This window comes from Eptesicus fuscus, chromosome 9 (assembly GCF_027574615.1).
Source record: "Eptesicus fuscus isolate TK198812 chromosome 9, DD_ASM_mEF_20220401, whole genome shotgun sequence".
NCBI lineage: Eukaryota > Metazoa > Chordata > Mammalia > Chiroptera > Vespertilionidae > Eptesicus > Eptesicus fuscus.
In genome coordinates this window covers 74,831,895-74,853,913 of record NC_072481.1, presented here as the reverse complement: position 1 = coordinate 74,853,913, position 22,019 = coordinate 74,831,895, and the positions used below count along the sequence as shown (strand labels likewise).

The window sequence follows — 22,019 nt, the reverse complement described above, 5'->3', positions numbered from 1 at the left end:
TCCAGGCATCTGGATGGAGTCAGACTGCTAAAAAATCTACTAAACTCCCCTTTGCACAAAATTCACATGCTGCCTGCCATTTAAAACCCTGCACACAATGATTTTAGCCCGTCTTCCCAGTTCTCCAAATTCTAATATAGCCAAGCTGGACTCTCTCATGAGACTAGAATTCTTAGAGGACAGGAACTAGGCCTTAAATATCTTATTTCCCCAAATTTGCCTTCCCTGTTGCCTTGCATATAATGAATGTTTAATTCTTATTTGTTGACTTTATTGTTTCAAAGGCACCTTAACAGCTTCCAAAATACTTTTGCATATTATGCTGCCTGTGTTATCTTAGCTGTGGTATTATCTTTCCTAGTTGGAAAGTATCTCTTAGGCCAACTAGCTGTGAAGGATGTTGGTAAAATTTCTTAGCCTCTTTAAGCCTCCGTGTTCTAAAATGTTAAGTGGAAAGAATGCTTTCTAACATGTAAAGCTGTTGTGAGACTCCAGTGAAATTACATATGGAGAATACCTGGCCTACTGCCTGGCCTACTGTATGGGCTCATGAAATACTGGTTCCTTACCTCATGGATTGTTGCAAAAAGGTAATACACGTGTACAAGCCTCGCACAAGGGAAGCAACATGGAAGCTACTCAGTTCTGGACAGTAAGTCCCTAGAATCTGTGTCTCCCAGTCTGAAACATGAACTCTTGCATCAGTTACCTAGAGATTCTTGTTAGCAGCAAAGATTATAAAGACTATCACAGACTCTGGGGGTGGGGCCCTGATAAGCCCCTTCCCCATATATTTCCAATGCTCACTGAAGGGGCAGAATCACTGCCCACTGCCACTGCCCAATTCAATAACTGATCTGAGGTCACAAGGTCAGAAGTGAGTGAAAAGGCACTGGAATCCATTCTGTTGAGCCCTAGTAGGGGTTTGCAGAAATAGATGTCTTCACTTCCCAAATAGAGATACTGATTTAACCAAAGCCTTAGGCCCGTAGGCCAGGATTGCCAGTCCTCACTTCCCTCAGCCCTCCCACTTCCTATCCATTTCCCAAGGATGCCCTTATGTACAAGTGATTAACTTGGTTGAAATGTACATATATGCCTATATATATATCTTCCAGTTCAACAAATGTATTCTAATATAAAAGATGAACTCAGGCACTAGTTTTGGAAGTGAGTGGAACTTCTGCTTGTTGTTCAAGAGACAGAGATCCCAGCACGTGAGAAAATTGGAAATTATTCAGAGGAGCACATTCAACCTTCATAGGGAGGGCTACAACCTACCCATTACATCCTAATGAGAGTGACCGTTAGCTACAGTTAACTTGAAGGGTTTTATGGTTTCCTGCATGTGTTGTTTTCCTTCTCAGTGTTAAAAAGAAGAAGAAGAAAAAGGCTCACATCACCAAACGGCATTTCCCAGGAGGCTGTTTGACCAGGCTGCTGCGTTTTGGTTTGTGTCTTAGTTAGCAATGCACCTCCGTGTGTGTATGTCAGTGGATACAGGTGATGATAAATTTAGCCCATTTTATTTTCTTCTGACAGTTTCAATTCAGGGCAATTGGTTTATGGAGTGCTGCCAAACAGGCCAGGCCTCAGTCAAGTCAGGGCAAGAAGCTGCATGTAGGGCCTTCTTTTGCCCTGCAGACTTTTTGTTTAAAGACAAAGTTGCAACTCATTTGTGCACCAGTACACAAACTTGCTTTGCATCACACAAAAGACATTCAAATGATATTCCATTTGAGGGTTGGTTTTTTTGTGTGTGTTTTTGTGTGTGTGTGTTTTTACCTTTAAGAGGAGAAACAAATGAAGTATCATCATTAGCCTGTTGGTTCCTTAGATTTTTCCCCACAAATATGTAATTCTTTGGACTAGTTCTTAAACATATAATAAATGTGCAATTTCCTGACACAACAGGCAGTTGAAAGGCAGTAGGCAAACGAAAACACTTTATCTTTATAGTCGGCTCTCTGGGCAGTGAATGCCCAGCAGTGGAGTGTGATGATTGGCTAAAGTGTATGGTGCGTGTAACTGCTTTTGGAAGAGCTGAGCTGCCAGGCCCCGTTTAACGACCAATTAGCTCCCCTTGTATATGTGGTTAATTGTCACTTTCTTACCAGTGCTTGTCCTAACTTCCCCAGCTCCAAACACCTAAACCTGTGAAAACAGTCTCTTCTGGAATGCCTGACCTTCGGTCTCAGCCTCTGCTTTTTCCTTCCCCTTTCCCACACTCTCAATGTGGGCCTTTTATCTCTCTTGTTTGCCAATCCCCAGAGACTTTGAATAATTTATCTGAAGTTCCTGGGATCCTGTGGGATTGTAGTCTCCAAACACATTATACTTTGTTCCAACACTTGGCAGAAGTAGGTCCAGAAGCCTGTTTTTGAAAGAGGGGTGTAAGTACATTTGGGAATTTGCTAACCGTTTTTATTTCATTTTTGGGTGAGCACCCAATGAATCCAAAAGTTGGAGCAAAACCAAGACGAAACAAAACAAAAGACCCTGGGGGGGAGGGGGGGTTGGGGGAAAGGTGTTGCTGAGGGTGAAAAGTACTTTGCATTTCTCAAATAGTGTCGCCCAAGGCCTTTTCCCAAATAGTGTCTTTCGAGATTATTACTAGGTGTAAAGTGAACAAGTATCTTGTTCAAGTAAATTAAAGAAATGCTGGCTAAGAAGATTTTCCATTTTTATTGTAATAACAATGCATTTTCCTACGTGTCTGTTTAAACATGTGAGCGTTTTTCTTGAGTAGTTCCTAGATGTGGAATTGCTGGGTCCTGGTGTTATAGATGAAGGCTTGCGACAGCTTTCCCACCTTGGAGCTGGTTAGGTGTAAAATATGGGGGGAAATTAGCCACAGGTCTAAGTGAACTAAGATTAAAAATTAAATGAAACTTTGAAATAATAATTTTACACCACCCCCCCCCAAGCCCACCCTAAGAGTGTAAATAGATATTAGCATGTAAATGGGGACATCTGCAAATCATTCTGAGATGATTATCTTATCCCAAGTCTCTGCTTACCTACATGAGTTAAAAAACAGCAATTACAGAAATAGTCTTGACCCCTACATGGTGACATAGCATATAGGGATTTTAACACTACTGAAATGAACTTGAGGACAGAGATCAATTGTCTTTGGTCTTGTTCTTTTTTTTCATCAGAACCCACCAGGATGTTCTCATTACTTGTTATTGGCTTTACTAGTGTTAGGCTCTGTGATCGCAAGAAACAGACTCACTGAAGTAAACTGAAATCAAGGGGCTTTATTGCAAAGAAACACATGACTATAAGGGACCTAGAAATTTCATGCGAGTTCTGGGAGAAATATAATTAAAAATCCAAGACTCTAGTGGTTGCCTAATTTAGCATCAAGACCATGTAGGTATTAATGTTGATCATGTATTCTCTTGGTTTTCCTATGTGTCTTGACTTTCTCCCAATACCAAATTCTTGAATTTTTTTCTCCAGCCTTTATTCTTCAAATTCCCTTTTAGGATCGAATTTTGCATGCCCCCTGACCTCTCCAGTCATGAGTCAGGCATTACATTGGCTGCTTCTGTGTCACGTGCCTACTTCCAGAAGTAGGCACGTGACACAGAAGTGAGTATTTACCCACTGATTAGCTGAGCGTATTCTTCACTGTCCCATCCCTCTTTTTTACATTTGCTCCTGAGGTCTGAAAGCTGTTGTACTTCCTCTCACATTCTTTGGCCTCAGGGTGTAAGCTCAAGGACCAAGGAACATCTACCCCTCCTCCCCCACCATCCACAATATCCTTACTTAAAACAGTTTGGTTTCTTTCTATTTAACATAACAACTTTTTCCCCCCTCTAGCCTTAATTTTGGCACTAAGGTCTAGAGATATAAACAGCAGTGGTTAAGCAGACCCTACTCTAAAGAGAGTGCCCAATATCAGGGGCCAGACGAAACCCCTACTCCAATCCAGAGCAAAATTGACCCTGATGTAATCAATTCCACCCTCTAATCCCGCCCCACCCACCCCCTCCCTTGCCCAAATCCAAATGAGCAGACAACTGGGAAAGGATGGAAGACAGTCAGGGTCCTGAAATATCCTTGAGGGGAGCAGCACATCCTCACCCCATTCTGAAGTGAAGTGGTGGTCAAGTTCGGGGGCTTCTCCCAGAGAGGAGGGTTGCTCTTAAGAAGGGAGATTGGCATTCTCTTTGGTCATGTGCTTAGGCAGTTGAGTTGTTCTGCTGAAGAGAGGGAGAGAGAGAAAAGGGAAGAAGAGAAATTCTCCTCCCATCCTGATTCTGGGATGGGATGCCTGGAGCTGCTAAACCCATTAATTTGGTCTAGCAATCACAGAGCCTCGAAGACTAGCAATGACCAGTTCATATTCACTGGAGAACAACAATTGGAAGTGGCTAGAAAGTTATGGCATTATACTACAATGTCATTAGATGCTTTATTTATTCATTTTTTCCTGCTCCACTATGTTCTACTGGTGGAATATCCTTGTACCAAATGGCAAAATATATTTTGGGCTGAACATAAGGCTGCTTTAGATATAAGAGAGAGAGAGTTCTTCTTATCTAGTCATCATAAAGTCCAAGATTCACTACTCGTTCCTTTAGACAGAGGTGCTCGAAGAAAATCCACACATAAACACACGACCTGAACAGTTCCTCTTTCATCGATTTTACATTAAAATTTTTGCTTAAAAAGACGAAAACAAAACAAAAAAAACACTGCTGTTTTAGGGTATGATCATAGAGTCACTGAGCTCTCCACCTCCCACTGTGCGGGTGCCTGTGGGAGTTTTAGAGCACTCTGGAGCAGAAATGGCTCAGCCCAGAGAGCAGAGGTGAGTTTGGTTTGCTGATGGGATCTTGCCTAATGGAGAAGTTGCCGATGCAGCCAAATGAACAATGAACGGAACTTCCACTGCAGGAACCCTGGCATTGTCACATAACCCAGTCAAGCCAGTAACTACCAGTCCTCTACCAGCAGAGACAGGTATTTCTCTGTTTCTCTGGGAAAATAACTCAGGTTGGAAGTCCTGTTGGGAGTGCAATGAACCTTATTCATGATGATGGCCTTCCTCCCATTCTCCTCTCCACTGGTATAAAAGGAGACTGTGCTGTGGAAGAGAAACCGTCACAGATTTCAGTAACAGGGCAGTTGGAGGATGGCGGCCTTGACCCACTTGTATTTGTTTGAAATGCAAATGTGTCGTCAATGTTTAAAATTGTAAATTATCTGAACAGGAAGTGCCGGTGTTTCACAATCAAGGGAATGCGTGCAGTGGGTCCGTCCGGGATCGTCTTTCTGTCATTCTTCTACGATGTCTGCTGGATGAAAAGTGTCTGCTGAAGAATAGCGTAAAATTTTAAACTTTTTAGATTACAAAAAAAAAAAAACACAAAAAAACACACCACACTTTAGAGGCCTTTTGACCCTTTCTCTAGATGGATCCTACCAAATCCCCCTTCACCTAACCCTGGAAAGCAGTCCATTCTCCCACATTAACTATTATGATAAAAATTGTAAATAAAACTCCTGTCTCCTCAAAACAAAATGAAACCCAGTGTCTTTCCTTTAGGACTGCTGTTAGAGAGGTGTTAGAAGAACACCAATAGGCTTGAAGCTTTTTAATTAAATGATCCTCAGTTTCTTGACTAGTAGACATATTTACATTTTTTAAATATATTTTTATTGATTTCAGAGAGGAAGGGAGAGGGAGAGAGAGATAGAAACATCAATGATGTTTCGCCCCTGCACAAACCCCACTGGGGATCAAGCCTGCAACCTGGGCATGTGCCCTTGACCGGAATCGAACCCGGGACCCTTCAGTCCACAGGCTGATGCTCTATCCACTGAGTCAAACCAGCTAGGGCGACATATTTACATTTTAAAAGGAAGATGCTAGTTAAGTTCAATAAAGCCATTCACGTATAGAAGTTCTGCTGAAGAGAGGGAGAGAGAGAAAAGGGAAGAGGAGTAATTTGACCTAATGAAGTGAAAACCTTTAGGAAATGTGGGAGGAGAATTCTTTAGCTGCAGGTTAGCATTTGGTCACCATTTTGGCAGGCTAACTGGTAGCTGGCCTGGGGAATCTGCGGGAGGAGCGATTCCTCTAAGTTGTTTCAACTTCTCCCAAATAATTCCTCTTCCCCTTCCAAACCCACATGTTCTCTAACAGTGGGAGGGTATTAAGGGCAATGTTCAAAAGTTGCAGGTTCCAATGCCTATTACTAACAAAACTGGCTTAAAGAACTTCTCCAAAGCCCACAAGCATTTTATGAATGAAACCTAGCCCCACATATTTAGGGAGTAGAGAAATCCAAGGTATTCCCATTTCCTTCCATGGCCATTTATGAAAAGACAGACCTTTGCAAGTGGGGACTGCCAATTGCTTTTTCCATTTTGCTACCATGAACGGAGGCCTTACAAACTGGGGGACATTTAAAAATAAGCCTGAGGAAAGATAACTGAAGCTATTTCTTTCTAGTCCCCCCTAGCCTAAGTGGATGGAGCTCACTGTGGTTCTCTGACCTGCACACTCTCACCAGACAGTCAGGGGAGGCCCTCCTCCCGCACACTCCCTGCCGCTGGGTTCCTGCATGGCTCAGTCCCAGCGGAGAGAGCTCTCTTCTCTCTATCTCTGTGCCATCTCTGATTCAAGTTGGTCCATCTGGAAGTAATATTACCCCAGCGTTTATACCCGAGCCTGGCTCTCCACAAGTGACTGCATGTTTCCTGAAACCATCTATTGGCAGCTGTTACATAGGCATTTTCTGCCTTTTAGATACCTATAATTACACCAATTATGCCAATCATTGATGTTTAGAAAGGATTTAAAATTTTACACTCCCAGAAGAGTCTATCAGAAAGCAGCATCTGAGGCAGAGGGACACCCCACAGAGGGGCCTGTTTGGCCATCCAAATTGCTGCTGAGTCCCTTAAATGGAACGTCAGCAGCCAGTAAGGCTTCTTATGAGCCTATATGTCTTAGGCAAATTAATTTTGTCACTGGAATAAAATTCTGTTTGGTTAAGGACCACAGAACTCCATCTAACCTTTATTTTCAAAGGAAAAAAACAATGGGTCCAAGTTAATGAAATTAGGTTTTTGACCTTAAACCCTCTTAACCACAACATGAGGAGAAGTTGGCACTCCCCTTGTCCCAGGCTCCACCTTTAGATATAATAAAAGGCAGGACAAGGACCAACTAGCCAGTGTGCTGACTTAGAGAGCAAAGAGCCATCCTCAGCTCCATGCTCAGCCATATCTGAGCCTGAGGAAAAAGGAAAAATGGAGTAATACTGATTTATTTAAAATTTTGACACTTTGTTCATCTTGGATTTTTTTTTTTTTGCATTAAATTTCATTTAAAAGTTTTTATTTAAGATATTACTTATTTTGCCCTTGAAGTGTGGCTCAGTTGGTTGAAGTACCATCCTGTACATTAAAAGGTGGCAGGTTTGCCCTGACCGGTTTGGCTCAGTGGAAAGAGCATGGGCCTAAGGACTGAAGGGTCCCAGGTTCGATTCCAGTCAAGGGCATGTACCTTGGTTGCGGGTGCAGGAGGCAGCTGGTCAATGTTTCTCTCTCATCCATGTTTCTAACTCTCTGTCCCTCTCCTTTCCTCTCTGTAAAAAATCAATAAAATATATATATTTTTAAAAAGGTGGCAGGTTTGATTCTCAGTCAGGGCATATGCCTAGGTTGCCAGGTTATCCCCAGTCTGGGTGTGGGAGGTAACCCATTGATATTTCTCTCTCACATCAATGTTTATCTCTCTCTCTCTTCTCTCTCTCTCTCTCTCTCTTACACACACACAGACACACACACACATGCACACACACACACACACACACACACACCTACCTCTGCCTTCCTCTCTGTAAAATCAATTTAAAAATTTTAAAAATATTATTTATCTTGATTACTGAGACTTTTGGCTACCCCTTAAACTTTATGCCTTGTAAGTACCTCACTTTCTCCCTGGCCCTGGGTTCCCCAGGGCTGATTTGGTGTGATTTTTGCTGGGTTAGTGACTGGTCCACACATCTGAGTCCTCATAATATGCCTGCATTTTATATATATGCCATTTGCCCAACAAGCAGCTGGGCAGAATTTAACTTTTTAGTGAGTTCTTTAGACATTAAAACAATTGTGCTTAGTTGTTAGCGTGTCTAAGGGTTGTCTAGGGTGCTTGTTTAAACCATGGATGTATAGTCCTCATGCTCAGAAATGTGGATTTACTATGCCAAGATGGAATTTTGATCTCTGCATGTTTGCGTTTTTACATAAAAATGTTTCTGATGCAGGTACTTGACAAGCCACAGTTGGAACATCTATGACAAATATGTTTAAAAGCCTCTGTTTCAGGGCATTTATATTATTTTATAATATATAAATGGTAATATTTTGTGGGTGTGCCCTGATCCACGAGGGACAAAGGGGATTGTTGGAGAATGGCAGCTGCCTACAGAATCACCACAATAAAAGTAACAATAACAAAGTTAACTTTCCAAGCCAACCCTATAAGGAACCAAGACCCACAGCCAGAAACTTCTGTTACAGTAGACTGGTGGCCATCTCCAGCAGGTAGGACTTACTGATAATCCAGCAGACATTAAATAAAACAACACATGTGTAAGCACTTGATAGCTAAGAAGCAGCTCATAAATGCAAGGAGTCATTGTTATTACATTTATTCAGTGTTATCAGAGACACTTGAGACTTTCCACAGAACATTACAAATCCCCATTTAGCCAAAAATTTTTAAATTTTAGTAGGATTATCTCCTAATGGAAAGCTTTATCGCCATTTCTCAAATTGAGTTCTGAGGACCACCTATTTATTATGCAATCCACAGATGATCAGGTGACTTTTCCTGAAAATGGTATCTGGCTCTCCTTAAAAAGGCTTCTTTATAACCTCGGGCCCTTGTGAAAAGTTGCAGTGTTATCTGAATCAAGGTGGGAGGAGCTCAGTAACAGAAGCTGACTCTCACAGCTAATATGGGCAGGTTCTGTGCATGCACATGGGTCCTCTATTGCACCCAGTTCTCACAGAGCTGGCAGGGACTTTATCCAAAATCAACACCAGCAGAATTTGAACTCAGAAAGTAGGACACCAGAAACAGTCCTTACTGCGTTAGCAGTGCTAGGGGCCTTGGTAAGTTTAAATGCCTTTCTCTTCTGGGTAATATATCCCCAACCAGTTTATCAACACTTCTTCCCTGGGCAGTATTTCAGGTGACCTGTCCATCTTACTTCTCTGTTAGATATGTCATATGTGTGAAGGGCCTTTGAAGATTGAGGACCCCGTCACTCAGAATAAAACCTGCAGGTTCTGGAAGTCCTACATCTTCCTAAAGATGCCCATCTTCCTGGAGGTTGGCCACTCTGCTGCTAGTTTAGAGCTCCCTACCCTGCAATGTGGGCTTTCTCTGATGTGCCTGCCAAGCCTCAGCATCCTTATCTGATGCAGAGGGAACCCACCATTTATCCCACTAGAATTTTATTTTATATTGCTTTTGCCCGGCGTAGAACAATTTTGATTCTATTTCTTCAGTGGTACACAAGCATTGACTTCTCCAACTCAACTCCATTTTACTGGCCCATACTGGCTGTGGGTGAGGCCCTGCTGTGTGTTTGGGAGTCTTTGTTATCTTTCTGGAACAAGACTGGCCCAGGGCAGCTGGTTAGGCGAGTCCTACAATGAGGGAGAAGGAACAAAATGCTTCTGTGAAAGCAAAAGAGGTTTCCACCATAACCTGCAGCTCGGGGTGCTGTAGAGAGGGAGGGGGCTTCTAGTTCTGATCATTTCTCTTTTTCTTCTTCAGCAGATGGAGATCTTTTCAGAATCCTGACTTTTTTCTTTTTTGAGGAGGTGGGCAGCAGGGAGTGCATCGGCCAGGGAGTGACAGGTGTGGGGGAGGATGGAAAGAGACCCAAGCCTGGGAATAATCAGAAAGCTGTGGATGGATTTTTTTATTCTATGTTTGAAGGTTAAGAGGGTGAAGTTCAAAGGCAAATCTAGTTTCTCTGCCCACATTCTGTACATGGTGCGTGCGCGCGCGCGCGCGCACACACACACACACACACACACACACACACACTCACTCAATCCCTTATGTCATTCTGTTCCTGTTGCATTGCTAAAGAGGAAGGTGATATTTTGAAAGATATTTGATCCAGCTAATGGAAGAGGAAGAAATCAGGGAGATGAGATCAGAAGGATTTCTGGGAAAGAAAGTGTGAAACACAAGGGACAAAAGAGTGAGTCATCAGGCCAGAAGCAATCCTCAGTGCTGCCCAATTTGGGGGCAGGGGGGGGGGGGAGGGGGGGGGCAGGGAGGACATTTGTAATTTCTAAATTGGTTAACAATTACCTGTCTTTCTGCATTGGGGAGATGGGAGTGGTGTATTTATTTATGTATTTAGCTCTGACAATAAACATTTGTGTGGAGTGAGGTAGGGTATTATTATATTTGGGCTTAGGCATCTGAATTGAGCCTTTGAAAAAAATCTATCTGCTTGATCATGAAAAGGAAAAACAAAGGTAAAATAAGGTGGCCAACACTCGTTTACGTTTTTCCTTGTTGCAGATCCCTTTCCCACTCTTGTGGCTGAAAATGGCAGGTACCCCATTCACAGCCTCTGTGGCCAGGGACAGCCATGTGCCCCACAAGATGACCTAAGGAAAAGGCTGCAGGACAGGAGGGAGGATGTCTGAGAATGATTTTCCTGCCAGATCATGGGCGAGAGGCCTCTGATGAGTGCCTGTTCCTGTTTCCTTCCTGTTTGGAGCAGCTGCAGTGGCTTATCCTGTGGCCATGAGGGAAAGCTCAAGGGAACCGTGGCAATGCTGACCCAAAGCCATGACGTGGTGAACTATGGACCAATTCAAAACCAGCACGGCTGACCTTGTTACATGAAGAAAACAAACTCACATTGACCAAGCCACTTGTAGTCAGGTGGGCTATTGCTTGCAAACAAAATCTTACCCAATAGAGATGGAAAAGACCATTTTCATGCAGAAAGTTTTTGATTGGCTTGCAAATGAAATTAATTTGAAAGTATTACCACCATTAATGGCATCAACAATGATATTTACTAAGGATTTTAAATATTTGTGCTTTATATATATTGTTTAAATTAATACTTCCCTTTGAGATAGATATTATTATCTCCATTTTTTTAAAATCCTCACCTAAGAATATTTTTCCATTGATTATTTTTTTAGGGAGAGTGGAAGGGAGGGAAAGAGGGAGAAAGAGGGGGAGAGAAAGAGAGACAGAAATATTGATGTGAGAGACATATTGATTAGCTGCCCTTGTACCTCTACCGGGACCAGGTTTGAACCGTGCCCTTGACCAGGAATGGAACCCACAACCCTTTGGTGCACAGACTGATGCTCTAATCATTTAGCAGCACTGTCCAGGGCTATTACCCCCATTTTATAGATAAGAAAATAAAGTTCAGATAGGTTAAGTAATTTGCCCCAGGTACAATAAAAAGTAGAACTGAATTTAGGCAATGTATTTCTACAACTGACCCTCTTTTCCATTAGGCATAAGGTGAAAATTTAAAGTATGGCCTTTGCAAGATCATACAATGGAGTGAAGACAGTCTCTTCAATAAATGGTGTTGGGAAAATTGGGCAGGTACCTGCAAAAAAATGAAACTGGAACACCAACTTACACCATACACAAGAATAAACTCAAAATGTGTAAAAGGCATGTGAGTTGTGAAACCATAAAAATCCTAGAAGAAAACGTAGGCAGCAAAATATCAGACATCTCACATATCAGAATTTTCACAGAGAAACAAAGGAAAAAGTAAACAAATGGGACTACATCAAACTAAAAAGCTCTGCACAGCCAAGGAATCCAGCATCAAAATGAAAAGGAAACCCACAGCATGGGAGAACATATTTGCCAATGATATATGTGATAAGGGGTTACTTTCCAAAATATATAAAGTACTCATACAACTCAACAAAAGGAAGACAACCTAATTTAAAAAATGGGCAGAAGACCTGAATAGACACTTCTCCACAGAGGACATACAGAAGGCCAAGAGACATGCTCAATGTCACTAATTTTCAGAGAGATGCAAATTAAAACTACAATGAAGTACCACTTCATACCTACCAGAATGGCTATCATCAATAAACCAACAAACAGTAAGTGCTGGCTTCCATTTGACCCAGTGATTCCAATTCTATGAATATATCCTAAGAAGCCTGAAATACCAATCAGAAAGAATATATGCACCCCTATGTTTATAGCGGCCTTATTTACAATAGCTAAGATATGAAAACAGCCCAAGTGCTCATCAGTTGATGAGTACATAAAAAAGCTGTGGTAAATTTATACAATGGAATACTATGCAGCTATAAAAAAGGATATTACTTTTTGAGACCTGGAAAGTATTATGCTAAGTGAAATAAACCAGTCAGAGAAAGACATGTATCACATGATCTCACTTATATGTGGAATCTAATGAACAAAATAAACAGATGAACAAAATAGATCCAGAGACATTGAAGCATGCAACAGACTGATGTATTTCAGAGGAAACAGGGTAGGGCAGGAAGAGATTAACCAAAGAATTTATATGAAATATGTATAACCCATGGACACAGACAATAGTTCAGTGAAGGTCTGGGGAGGGGGCAGGAGCGGGGTGGAGGAGGTCAATGGGGGGAAAAAAGGGACATTAAAGATACATTTTAAAAATAAAGTATGACCTATGTTTTAAGGTAAATTTTAGAAAGTGGTTAGTTATATGTGTTGCTCATATGTAATAGCATTCACTTAACGTAACATTGACATTGATCAACATGTCCATTTCTACAATTATTTTGAATAGCAGTTTAATTAGAAGTAATTTACTATATGTTTCTGAAATAATAAAAGTTTGCCAAGAATGAAGTGATGAAAGAAAACAAAAGGCACTTTCGAAGCATCATCAAATCTTAGGTTTGAAAGAGAGAATTCTATGTGGTTTTGCTGATATCAGAATTCACCTTAAATATTCTTATATATCAGAGTAGTACCCTCTATTAAAACACAACACAACACAACACAACACACACCACACAACACAACACAGCAAAGAAAGAGCCTTGGCCGGGTACTTAGTTGGTTAGGGCTTCGTCCCCATACACCAATGTTGTGGGTTTGGTCTCCAGTCAGGGCCCATACAGGAGGCAACCAAGGAAGGCATAAATATCATAACCAATGAGGTTTATCAGAGTCATGATTATTGCTAATTGAAAACTTTGCCCAATACCCAGCATGACAACTTGAAATATAGTTGGCTTTGGTAATTTTTAACAGTCTCTATGGAGACTGAATTTAAAAAAATAAGTGGAACAACAAATCAATGTTTCTCTCTCTCTCTCTCTCTCTCTCTCTCTCTCTCTCTCTCTCTCTCTCAAAATCAATTATAAAAACACCCAGCATGTAGTGACTTTATTAAATTTAGGTTATTTCCATGTAATTGCTGAATTATTTTCTCAATAATCATACCGAAAATCTTAAATTTTCCTGGAGCGTGCTATAAAGCACTTGGCCTGTGGTTAATCTTACTAACTTTCCTTCCCTCTTGAAAAAGAAGGATGTTTTGCTGACGTCAGAATTTACCTTAAATATAATATTCTTATATACCAGAGTAGTAGCCTCTATTAAAACAAAGCAAAACAAAATAAGAGCCCTCGCCGGGTAGCTTAGGCCCTTCTGTGCCTGTCGCCATGGTTACTAAAAAATGCCCAAGGATGGTGCTCCATCATCTGTAAGCCTCTGGGGTCTCTGGGAAGTGTTCTCCTGGGGCATCAGAGACTCCACCCTGGGGTGACAAGCAGAGCAAGCTCTCATTATGTCCCCCAAATGGGGCCTTGGTTTCTCTCAGCCAGCAGGCTCTCCTCTTTCCAGAGTGAAGTCTCCTGATGGTGAAGATGGAAACAAAATGGAAGCACAATGGTTCTGAGTTTTCTCTACTAGAGCCAGCCATGGCCCTATCCCTTTCTTTCTGTGCTTCACTGCTGAGCCACAGACCTTTTTGCTTTCAGGGATGTGCTTCAGAGGCCTCTGTGCATCAAACTCTCTGAGCCTGTTTCAGGTCGGTGCTCTTCTCTCATCACCCTTGGCCGTGTCCGTGCTTTCATCTCCAGCTCCTGCCCTTTTAAATCTGAGCACACCAGAGAGCTTTGCACACAGCTTGCTTTTCTTCCTCATTCAAGTTCTAATACTACAATCGCAAATAATTCCAATATTGAGAGTATTCTGTTCTCTTACACTATTTCTCATTTTTAATTGTACCCATCTTTGACTGTTGGAAATCTGCTTTCCTAATCCCTAACGTGACTTTGTTGGACTCAACCTAGCTTTCTTTTGTGAGATCATTATGATTCCATGGGTTTCCTTTCTACCTCCTCTCCAAGTTTTTCGTCATTTTCACTGTACTAAAAGATAATTTTCCTCACAAGAATCAAGTCCAGAAAGAGCATTCAAATTCCCCCTTTAAAGGGAAATTATAATTTATTCAAATTCCAAAGTAGAAAGGAAATTTCAAAATTAATTGAAATCTCTGAATAAGGAACAAAATGTATTTATTCTTAATGCAATTCCATATTCTCCTCTTTACTGGAGTTAATATGATGTATTTCTCTTAGGGTATTATAATTTATAATGGTGGGTCAAAAATCATGCACAATTGTGTTGATTTAATTGAAAGATTTTAACGTAACTTTTTTTCTTATTTTAATATTCCCTGGACACAGAGCCTTAAAACTTGATGTGTCTTTTGCTATTAGTTATAACTGTTTCTTTTAAAAATGTCATAGCTTAATTGTACTGTGGCCAAAAATCATGTTTATTTTTAATAATCCAAACTTGATTGTTTCCTACTAATTATTATTATTATTATTATTATTATTTTATGGAGCCTGTTTTCAATCCTAATTTTCATCAGAATAGCTTTTGCTACTTTTGTGTTTGAGCAAGGTAACCTTTTCCAGACTTTTACAACAGATCAGTTTTGACTAAATGATGCATCTAAATGGTGTGGCTAAAACCTCCTTTATTTATTAATAAGTTATAAATGAATAAGTTATAAAGGAAATTCTATCTTAGAGAACCAAATGTAGAGTCTTGCAGAACATAATGCACTGTGAATGTGTGTGTTGTGTATAAAATCAGTCCTCTGGATTGAAAGGGAACAAACACCCTATTTAAAAATGCGTTTAACCATTAGGGTCACTATCATACCTAACAAGAAGTCGAGGGAGCAGGTCCTGGTTGGTTGAATAGCTCCGCAGTGTCATCCCAGACCCAGGCTCTTTCCTTTTTACTGCTCTGCCATCACAAGACCAAATTAATGGGCTTAGCAGCTCCAGACATCTCATTCTCGCTAAATAACACCCGGAATCAGGCAGAGAGGAGAGTTTCTCCTCTGCCTTTCTCTCTCGCTCTTAACCTCCCCGCTTCCCCCGCAGGAAAAACTTCATTCAAAACACTTTTTTTGCAACACTTTGCACACACGCTTACACACATATTACATATATTTTTGCCTTATATACTGTACATGTATTTACAATATTATTGAAATTTATAAACAGGCTACAATTTAAACACTGTATTTGAACATTATTAAGGCAAGAAAAATTAACTCCACTTGCCCTCATTGTTTAATAAATTAGATAAGTAAACGGAGAAAGAGGAAGATACCTTTTAAAAAAAATAATGGACCCCTGATTGGTTTGGCTCAGTGGATGGAGCATCGGCCTGCAAACTGAAAGGTCCCAGGTTTGATTCTGGTCAAGGGCATGTACCTTGGTGGCAGACACATCCCTAGTAGGAGGTGTGCAGGAGGCAGCTGATCGATGTTTCTCTCTCATCAATGTTTCTAACTCTCTATCCCTCTCCCTTCCTCTCTGTAAAAAAAAAAAAAAAAATCAATAAAATATATTTTAAAAAATAATGGAGATGAGAATCATTATTACTCAGATTTAGGCATGTTTGTTGATAAATCACATTTCTGAAAGAAAACTCTACCAGTAAAAACCTAATGTAATATGAGTAACTATAGATTAGGGGTTAATTCTAACTTCTAGTACCACTATTTAAAAAAAAAAAAACACAAAAAAAAACAACAACAGTGAATTCTATTAAAATAATCTCTTTTTTTAAAAAAAAATATTTTATTGATTTTTCACAGAGAGGAAGAGAGAGGGATAGAGAGCCAGAAACATCGATGATAGAGAAACATCGATCAGCTGCCTCCTGCACAACCCCCACTGGGGATTTGCCCGCAACCAAGGCACATGCCCTTGACCAGGAATCGAACCCGGGACCCTTCAGTCCGCAGGCCGACCCTCTATCCACTGAGCCAAACCGGTTTCGGCTAAAATAATCTTCTAATTTGTATTTACATAAGGAAGAAAACAGAATATTTTAGGACTTAGCTTTTAATGAATCCCTGTCCTGTATCTGCAAATTACCAGAATTGGAATCATGTTCTAGGTTTCTTCTAACCATACTCCCTATGCTAATCTGTGTGAACTGGTTTGAGTTAACATTAATTTTTGCATGTAAGCCCAGCTTTAACAGATGAGCCTGTTTGTACATGAAAGTGAATAGATTATGAAAGCTGCAATTAAGGAAAGGGCATATATACTTTGCTTATTTAATTGCCAATTAAATGAAGGTGCTTGAAGAAAGTTTAAACTTTGCTCTGGCTGGTGTGGCTCAGTCAGTTGGAGTGTCGTCTTATACACCAAAAGGTTTCTGGTTCAATTCCCAGTCAGGCATGTGCAGGAGGCAACAGATCGATGTTTCTCTCTTACATTGATATCTCTCTCTCTCTCTCTCTCTCTCTCTCTCTCTCTCTCTCTCTCTCTCTCTGTGTGTGTGTGTCTTTCCCTCCCTCTCTCTAAGATCATTAAAAATAAAAAATAAAAATATAATAATGCTATATTTCAAAAACAAAAGAAAAAAACTTAAACTTTATAGTTGGCACAAAACCTTTAGCAAATAAGAGTTATGGATTATTTCTTTGTTTCATTCAGGAAATTCTATCAGATGAGAGTGTTAGTCAGACTTCCATTCCCACAACTCTACTGACCCAGCTCTCACAGTATTCGTCAACATCATGTCTGCTGCTAAATCCATTGTGTTTGGCTCGATATTGATCTGACGGATGCTCTCTGAAGTGTTACACACTGCTGGCCACGTCCTCCTTTGGCAAGCTGTCCTCCCATGGTTTCTATGACACCACATTCTCCTGGGTGTCCATTGCTCCCTGTTTGCTTATCCTGGCTCTTCTGCTGCTGACCACACCTTAAATATTGGCGTTCTGTGGTTCTCTCTTCTCACTCCACCTCCCACCTTCTCCAGGGAGTAAGAGCACCTAACTAACATGTTCTTATTCACATCCATGGCTTTAAAAATGATAAACAAAGTGGAATCTGTGTTTAAGTGCCCTGACCTCTCTCCTCCACTCAAGCAAGACCTGCTAAACAGCTCCACGGGGATGTCTCATATCCATCTCAAAATCACATGTTTAATTATGAACCCATGGGCTTCCCCTCAAGACTGCTCTTTCTTTAATGGTCACTCTTTTTTGATGAATGGCACTACTGTCAACTTACTGGTGCAGGTCATTTTGGGAACAATTTCAGATTCCTTTTTGAGCTTTTTCTCACCCTCACGAAGCTTTTTCCAAGTTCATGTTTTCCATGTCTGGAATTTACCTCCATCCCTGCAGCCACAAATGTAGTCAAAGACCTTATTTTCTCATCTTGGATATTGTGGCGGTCTTTGAACTGTTCTCCTATCTAGTCCATTCCTCACACTCTCCCCAGCATGAACTACGTAAAATATAAACTCAGTCATTTCCCCTGGTTGAATGAAATCCTTTCATGTGTCTGCATCGCCTTCCAGAAGGTTTACTGTACCTTAGGAACTGGTCCTGACTTAGCTGCCGAGTGTCGCTTACTACCACCCCCCTCTCTCCTTTACTCCACCTATTCTCTATGCTCCAGCAGTACTGAAATATTTTCCATTACCAGAATATACCACGCTTTCTCACGTTAGTGCTGCGGGTATGATATTCCGGCTTCCTGAGATGCCTTCTCTAATTTGTCACTTGGCTGATCTCTTCCTTTAGGAATCAGCATAGGCTTCCCTGTTTGAAGAGACCTTGCCCACACCAGTCTGGTTTAGGCCGCCTCTGATGTGATCCCTATTACTCTGTGAATATCAAAGTCCTTATTTTATACCATCTGTTTGCCTGTTGTTCCTAGTTACCAAAGCATTTTTGTGGGAGCAACGGTATCTTATTGGTCCTTGGAAGCACCCCAATTTGAATGGGCCTTTACTATATGCTCACTGAATGTGGAATAAATGAGGCAACTAGTGCAGGTAGAAGGTAAGTTTTGTGACTCTTTTAGAGAAAAACGGAAAATAAACAAAACCTTAAAGATGAACAGACTGTCAAACTACAGTGGGAAGGAAGGGGAGGGTTGGGAGCGGGGGAGCAGTAAGAGATCAACCAAAGGACTTGTATGCATGCATATAAGCATAACCAATGGACATAGATACTGGGGGGAGAGGGGGAGGGCATCGGTGGGAGGGGGGAGACCGGGGAGAAGTTAATGGGGGAAAAAGGAGACATATGTACTACTATTTGTATTACTATAAACAATAAAAAAATAAAACCTTAAAGATATTTATAAGGGACCATTTGAGGTCATATTTTCGTAGGGAATATGGACATTTTGATTATAGTGGAAACATTATTTTGCTTTTTTTGTTAGTTTAACCGAAGACCTTTGGGTGAGGGAGATGTCTGGACATTGGTGATGAGCACACGTCTTCAGACACCAGTCAAGGCTCCTCTAGTGTTTGCTCTGGGTGAATCAACTTATGCTCTGAAAATGCATTTTCCTCATCTGCAAAATAAGGAATGTATTCACCTTAGACATTTGTTGTGAAGGTTTAAATAGACTTATATGAAAAGTATCTGGATATGTTAAGTGTTCAGTAGATATTGATTATCTTTCACTTTCTTTGAGTAGCTTATTAACCTAATATGTTGGTAGATGATATCATTTTCAGACGAGGGAAATACATCATTTGGCCTTCAGATAATATGGATTATAGAATCTAAGGACTTAAAAATTGGATCTACTTGTTCTTTAATTATGGTAGCTTTGTAAGTTGTGAAATAAACTCATTTTATAGTAATTAATATCATATAAATTATTTTTTACTGTATAACAATATAGAAGCATCTATAATTTTCCTAATTATCTATTATAATTAGTCTATTATATTGACAAAAGTGGTCTAATTTTAGTCCTTTCTTGAAAGCATTTTAAAGTATACTAAATAATGTATAAGTGTGCAGAGTTAAAATAAGTACAAATGATAATCCATATATTGAAAATTACTGTGTGCAAAGTCATACATTTAATAATTTATTTCTTTGCTCTTGCAAGTGGCATAAAGCACTGTTCATAATTCTGGAAAGTAAATCACATTAATGTGGGAAATTGGATTAAAAGGGAGACTCTAATTCGGGTAGTTACTAAAATAAGTTTTCGGATAAATAAACTAAATCTAGGCAGTAAATTGGGCACTTTAACATTTTTAAGTATTCCACAAACATTTGAAATTATTATTAAAGGTTTCCCTAAAGTCAACCCTGTACCTTTTCAGGGTAAATAATTACTTGACTTGAAAGCCTTGGCAAAGGGAATAAAGCTGCTATTCCCAGCCCCCCTCGCTTTATGGGTTCTTTCTCCCACAGGTCTCCAGCAGGTTAAACTGGCTACACATTGGCTTCTTTTCACAAGATATAAGTAATTACTTTAAATTGTCCCGGTTTATTAAGTGAAATCCAAAGTAGCTTCTGTGCCTACCTGACATTTAGTTAATGAGCACAGTGGTACCTTCAGGAGATTAATGGAACTTTGATAAAGGGCTGGTTTCATCGGTGAAGTAGCACATCTGGATTTCATTGGGAAAGGGGTGAAATAATCCATATATTTGAATGCAGTTTAATGTATTACATTGTAATTTTGATTGTTGCCAAAAGACAATTTGCCACAAGACAATTTGCCACCTGAAGGAAGAAGCTGGAGGATAACTCATATAAATAAATAAAATCTACCAAGAAATATTAATTGAGTACCTACTATGTTCCAGGCTCTGGGTATGTATTATGACAAATACAAAGAAACATAAGACTTAGTATCTATTGTAAGAAAATTAATTGGGAAACATGTATGTATGCATGACAATGCTCTGGACACTTCCATATATTTTGAACTTATATTTTAGTAATCAAGTTTTCACTGATCTCTCTGTGTAGGACAGTGTGTTGATAATAGTAAGTATTAAACATGATTTATTATTTCACTTAAAATTTTCTCAGAGAAAAAGGGCATTGAGGTAAAAATAAGTAAAAGGCAACATGTGATAAGGTCAAATATTAATAACCCTTACATTTGCATAACATTTTAAAAGTGCTGTCATGTATTAAAATTATTCTTCTTAGTCCTGCTTTTCCCCTTAAGCTACCGATATACCTTCCTTTTTTGTACTTATTCTCTCAGATTGCCTGAAAGTCTAATATACAAGATGGAGCAAAAGTAGGTCCACAGTTGTTTGTATGAAACATAATACAATCATTAATAAATAATAGTACAAGGATAAACTCTGAGTTTTGCATACCCACAGCTGTAAGCCTACTTTTGCCCCACCCTGTATGCTTATGTATCCATTATTTCTCCTTTCTTTAGGCTCTCACTCCACTATCATACAATTTTGTCTGTGTAACCTCATGAAGCTTTCCCCCAGCACCCAAATTCAATGATATCTTTCTTTCTCTTACCACTAGAGCTCTCCGTCCTGGTTGACACTAGAAACTATTTTTGAAACACTCTACTCCTCTGACTTCCCTAATACCACTTTCTGCTGCTTCTCCTTTGTCTCTTTCCCATCAGGTGGAAGGACTTGCCTAGAACAGTGTTCACCAAAGTGGTAGGTAAGCTCCTAGCTGCCCCTGGGATAATAAGATGGCTTTGCATGGTACATGGGCACCCACGGAGGTGGGAGTATCTGTCAGGGAACCTCAAAAGAGGAGGGTTTTACGAAGTGAAAATTTTAAGAAAATAAGAATGGGGACAGGAAAGGGTGGAGGTTTCTCAGACACCAGGCCTTCAGTGGTTGTTCCCTTTGCATGTCCTCAAACAACAGCCCAGACATCTTCCTCTCTGGTTGCTCTGAGAATCTGTAACCTCAGACTTGAGGGCCAGGGCTTGAGGACAGCTCAGGCTACACCAGGGTCCAACGCTGGGAGCTTGGGATAAAGTGGTTGGGGAAGACGGGAGACTGTAGCCTTGGGTTTCAATTCAGCAGCCACCAAAATAAAGAATGGGGAGAAGAGTAGCTCTGGAACCAGACTTTGGGTTTAAATTGAGCTCTGTCACTTACTAGCTATGAAACCAGAGGAAATCTCATACCAAACCAAGGAGTCTTTCCTGCTGCTTCTCACTCACCATGAATCTTCCCACACTCAGCAGCAAGTCCTGCCAACTCTATCCCCAAATCCATCTACTTCTCTCCACTACCACTGCAGTCCAGGCCACCATCACTTTTTGCTGGGCTAATGTACAAGCTTCAAACTTTGTGTCCTTTCCTTCTTTTGCCATTTAGACACTATTCTTCATAGAGCACCCGGCACGATATCTTTGAAATGAAATCAGGTTAATGTTGCTCTCCTAATTAAAACCCTCCGATTTTTCTTTTCATTGCAGAGTATAACTTCCAAACACTTAAGCATAGCTAAAGGCCTTGTTTGATATTGAATATAATTGTTCCCCATTCCAATTTCTCTGTTTTCCCTGAACGTGCCAAGCTTGTTCTGGTCTTAAGGACTTTGCAATAGCTGTTTCTTATGCCTTTCAGATCTCTGCTCAAATGTCCCTTCTCAGACTAAACCCTACTAAACAAGCCCTACACCTCTCCC

At 40.4% G+C, this 22,019-nt stretch overlaps 1 non-coding gene across 1 annotated transcript; it reads left to right on the top strand.

Annotated features, from left to right (window-relative positions):
- Positions 1–13,196: 13,196 nt before the first annotated feature.
- On the top strand, positions 13,197–13,336 carry LOC114233223 (U4 spliceosomal RNA). The gene has a single exon (XR_003619365.2). It is a non-coding gene; the product is annotated as a U4 spliceosomal RNA (small nuclear RNA).
- The last annotated feature ends 8,683 nt before the right edge of the window (positions 13,337–22,019 follow it).